Source organism: Octopus sinensis, linkage group LG18, assembly GCF_006345805.1.
Source record: "Octopus sinensis linkage group LG18, ASM634580v1, whole genome shotgun sequence".
In the NCBI taxonomy this organism is placed as follows: domain Eukaryota; kingdom Metazoa; phylum Mollusca; class Cephalopoda; order Octopoda; family Octopodidae; genus Octopus; species Octopus sinensis.
In genome coordinates, this window is record NC_043014.1 from 36,619,834 (window position 1) to 36,625,135 (window position 5,302).

At 40.2% G+C, this 5,302-nt stretch overlaps 1 long non-coding RNA gene across 1 annotated transcript in view; it reads right to left on the reverse strand.

Annotated features, from left to right (window-relative positions):
• Positions 1–5,302, reverse strand: part of LOC118766877 — a 12,376-nt gene continuing 7,074 nt past the window's right edge. The window contains exon 2 of the long non-coding RNA XR_005002788.1: positions 1–246. This is a non-coding gene — a long non-coding RNA (uncharacterized LOC118766877). The remainder of the gene's footprint in view (positions 247–5,302) is intronic.

The window sequence follows — 5,302 nt, forward strand, 5'->3', positions numbered from 1 at the left end:
TAAGGGGCACATTTTCCTTATTTGTTGAAATATCTTAAAATTTTTCCTTATTGACTTCAGCAGGCTACTGCAAAGAGCCCCGGTAGCAGAGGCTAAACTTATATAAACGAAAGCTGTATTTATCTGGCCCCTTTCTCTTCGAATTCCATGACATTCTTCCTAAGATTGTCTTAATAGGTTGCTGCTCTTCTTCACTAAATCCTTTGTACTGCATTCCCAGTTCCCGCAACAATTGTATTTGGCAACCTAGAAGATTTTGTTGCATAAATTTCTTGGGGTTACCTAACATCGATGAAGCTGCACCTGGCAAATCTATAGGCAACATTTGAGTGCTGTGATTGCTGTCATTCGACTATCAGCCACATCTTTAGCTGTTGTCTGTCCCATCCTGCATACATTGAGTTCAAACTGCTGCCACTCATTGTAGATATATGGTGGACGAATTTTATCTGCTGAACTACTCTGCATTGGGTTGGGTGTGCAAGCACATTAAGGGAATCGGCACAGTGAGCTTTTTTTCAGTATGTGACCTCGTGAAGACTACTTGCATTTTTTTCCCTCTGTCCTCCCACCTCGGGATCTTTCTTCCTCCTATGTTTCCGACGAAGAGGTCCGCTCGAAACGTCATACCCTCCTTCTTCCCTTCTTTCCTGAGCGTCCAATAATACTTTATTTGTTCCACATCCTCGCGTTGTTGTCTTTTTGTTTTCTTGCTTGGATTAACTTTATATATATAATATATATATATATATATTATATATATATATAGTGTGTGTGTGTGTGTATGTGTGGTGTTGCGCTTGCGCAGAAGGTGGAAAAGACGGTGAGTGTGAAAAGGCGAAAAAGCAGATTCTACCGTCATTTCGTCGTGTGTATGTTATGTATTAGTTATGAAGATAGCCAGATGATTTTAAGTTTGTGAAAGAGCGTGTAGCACAGCAGGCCCTTTGAAAATACTAATAGAAAAGTTGTTGCAAATATTTTCCTCAAACTCAACGAACAACATATCTCGGTTTTTACCGTTAGAGGTCTTCATCTCGTATGTCTGCATTTCTGGGTGTCAGAAGTTTTATAGATGTTATATTTCACTGAATCGCTACCGAGAGCCTGGTCTTATGCAGCACTGATCAGGCTTTCTGTGGTTACACTTCAAATCACCTTGCCCAAAACATGCCCTCGATGCTGTATTATCCTTAATGTCCTGTGCATTCGTTTCAAACCATCCATGTATTCTCATTTCAAGAAGGTCTTCTTTTCTCTTCTCCTCGGCTCTTTGGTTAAACACTTTCTTGCCCATCACTTCATCTGCATTTACACCCATATTTTTCGCGGCATATTTCAGCAGATCTTCATCACTATTTATCAAATACTCGGCAAGCGTTCTCCTTTCACTCCTTATAGAATGGTCTATACTAATTAGTCCTCTGCTACCATTCTTTTTTTCTTTTCATATACAGTCTGTTTACATTTGCTTTAATTTGTAGCGCCCCATGCAGCGTCATCAACTTTCTCGTACTTCTATCCAGTGTTGATATTTCATCTTTAGTCCATTTGAGAAGGGCGCACTATATCTGACCTCCGCAACTGCCCAGATATTCATTGCAGTAATCAAATTTTTGGCATTTATGTTGGATTTCAACACAATATTCACTCTTTTTTATATGCTTCGCTAATCCAAAGTTTCATTCTCCGTGTAGAATATTATCCAGCTCCAACATCTTTAAATATCTATACCCACTACCGTTCACCCATGGTCTCTCCTGATGGTAGCCGCAATCCTCTGAAGGCTACTTTCGTCTCTCTTTTCATATTAAATACTCAGCGTTTGGTAATCCCACATTCCATATCGATGTCCCTACCACACTTCTGCACTTTTTTGGTTAAGGAATCTATCTGTTTTTCAGATTTCCCAAACAATTTCAAACGATGGTTCAAAAGATCGTTAATCCACCTTAACTTCCCTAAGTGTCATTGTTATAGGTATTAGTGCAATTACAAAAAGTAACGAAGAAAACGAGTCACCTTGGAAGATTCCCCTTTTAATATTAACTTCTCTAAGGAATATATTACTTGAGTACAATTTAGTTTTCTACTCTTTCATGCTATGCATCAGAAAGTTTGTGATGTTGTCAACAACACCAAACATCTGCAGGCATTCAACGATCCAAGAATAAGGCATCATATACGCACTCTTAAAGTCAATCCAAGCCATAGACATGTTTGTATGATGTTTTACAAGGCCTCAAAACTGTTTTATAGATGACCCGATGATCCTTGGCACCCTGAGAACTCTTCCTACATCTTTTTTGTTCCCTTGGATTGGTAGTATTTCTTCCAGTGCCAGGAAATTGTATGTCTTTGCCGCACATATTTTAGTTAGTATTTTCCAGATTATGTTTAGGCATGCTTTCTTCTATCTTTCATTACAAGTTCTGTTCCCCCAGTCACCATCCACGCGGAGATCGTACCTTTCTGGACACACTCATTCACATGGGCTGTTAGACTTTCATGCACCGCGTGGCCTCTCTTCAGCCAGAAGCCATGAATCCTATCTGGTCCTGGGGCTTTCCAGTTAGGTACTTTACCCACTTGTTCTTTCACATCACCTGTGCTTATTCCTTTGTTGCTTTCCCCATTGTAATTCTATCTTGATAGCCCCTATCCACATTGCATCCCTTTTATGCACCCAATTTGTTTCCCCATCATCTGCTCCAGTACTCCTTGGCTTGATTTCCATCAGGAGCAACTTTTTCCCCCATAGTGTCCTTCTAACGTTCTGAAGAATTGCTTCGGGTTATTTTTGAATAATCTGTTCTCGAACTGCTTATTTCTGTTCACAAATCTTCTGAGCTTCTGGCTTTTTGCCATGATCCTTTGTTTTAATTGCTCTGTTACTGCATCAAACCAGTTCTTTTGTATTTTATATTTCTTCTCTAATCTTTCTCAGTCGGTTTTTGTCCTATTTTCCCAGTTTCCTCTTAACTATTGCTCAGTTTTTCCTAGATCTTGCCTTGCCCGCATTATCTCCCTTCCAATGTGTCGTTTCCACCATTTTTTGTTCTCTTAAGTTGCAACTTCTCCTCAACAAGTAGCCCAATAGCTCGGAGAAGATTCCTTGTTTGTGTTATGTCCTCTGTCTGGATGAATATTCTGACAGTATTTATCTTTCGTGTTACGTTATTTATCATATTTCTATCTACCCTTCTCATATTCATAAAGAATTTTTCTCCTGGAGCATTCATCAAGTCGGTGAATTGTCTTTGAATTTCAAGCAACTCATTATCTAATTGGTTCTTTTCCCCTTCATGTCCACCCACCACAGTATCAGGATTTAATGTATAGCGTTCCTGTTCTTCATTCCTAACAGCCCCATCACCCTTCCCCTGTTCGTCCTGTCTACTCTTCTCCTTGCTTTCAACTCTTACTTCTCTGTTTTCATCTCCGACCATCCTTTGTAGCCCATCGGCAAGGTCTCTCAGACTCTCACTAATCCGAGATATTTCTTCTCCAGTTAAGTAATCCTTCCTCCTAATCACTCTCACTAGGTTCATTAGTTTGTTTTCTGACATAGGGCACATATCTTTTTCCATCCAAAATTACAAGGTACCTCGGCCTACTCCACGACTTCTTTCCAGCTTTGCTCTTTCATGACATTCATAAGTGTATCGTACTCTTCCTTTGTCCACTTATGTCTGTTTATGCGCACACCGAGTATTTGATCTGTTGCGACATAACGACCGTCCGAGACCAGATCACTGCCCCTGATGCGGGCACTTTCGGACGTACCGGGCCTGAAACCTTGACCATGATCGGCTATAGCTTCATTCTCGCCGTTAATTCTTTCCTTGTGTTGCAACATGATTTCATGAGTCGTTGGTGGGTTTCCCACAAGAGTTGTTATTGAGATACCGTCCCTCTCTTCCTCTCTTTATTTGTATATACATGCGCACATGTATATACATACACATATATAAATAACGCGCTTGAAGTATGTCACCTCCATAACCACAGTGATTATCATTACCACGATCGTTCTATCTGTAGCATTTAAAATTATCAATAATAATATGGGTCCCGGTATATTGCAACAGATCTTCGTCACTATTTATCAAATACTCGGCAAGCATTCTCCTTTCACTCTTTATACAATGGTCTTTACTAAGCAGTCCTCTACCACCTTTCTTTTCATATACAGTCTGTTTACGTTTGAGGTTAACACTTAATACTATGTTTGCCCTCCCTGCATAAATTGTATTTGCCGAACAATTCTTCTGTGCCGATGAAGAGAAATAGCCCAGCAATCGCGATACACAGATATTGTTTTGAGCTGAGTGGGGATGCTAGATTCCCTTGTTCGAAAATATAAGAACACAGATCGTGCCATATAGTCAGCAGGAGACGATGTCTCCTGGGGCTAAATTACAGTAACATTAGTCCTAAACTAGGACTACCATGTTATGTTGGCAAACAATCTTTACTACAAAGTACTGTTGCTGAATATCTCACGTTGTGAGATTTAAAAATAGTAATTTTCTAATTATCAACTTGCTTTAAGGCGGCGAGCTGGCAGAAACGTTAGCACGCCGGGCGAAATGCTTAGCGGTATTTCATCCTTTCGGGGTCAATAAATTAAGTACCAGTTACGCACTGGGATCGATCTAATCGACTTAATCCCTTTGTCTGTCCTTGTTGGTCCCCTCTATGTTTAGCCCCTAGTGGGCAATAACGAAATAAGAATCGTTAGCACGTCGGGCGAAAAGCTTAGCGGTATATTTCGTTTGCTGTTAGGTTTTGAGTTCGAATTCCGCCGAGGTCGACTTTGCCTTTCAACCTTTCGGGGTCGGTTAAATAAGTACCAGTTACGCACCGGGGTCGATATAATCGACTTAATCCGTTTGTCTGTCCTTGTTTGTCCCCTCTGTGTTTAGCCCCTTGTGGATAGTAAAGAAATAGGTATTTCATCTGTCTTTACGTTCTGAGTTCAACTTCCGCCGAAGTCGATTTTGCCTTTCATCCTTTCGCGGGCAATAAATTAAGTACCAGTAGCAAGCTAAGGTCGATCTAATCGACTGACCCCTTCACCCAAAATTTCGGGCCTTCTGCCTAGAATAGAAAAGAAAAGAATATTCAACTTGCTTTCTATATTGTTACTTCTCTTGTAATACTTCTTATTGAAGGTTACGATCGTTGCAAATGGCTAGTAGAACCATTTCACCACAAATATATGCCTCTCTACACCAAATTAATTAACTAATCAGTTGACTAACGAAATAGTTTTCTCCCACCAATCACGTCAGATTCT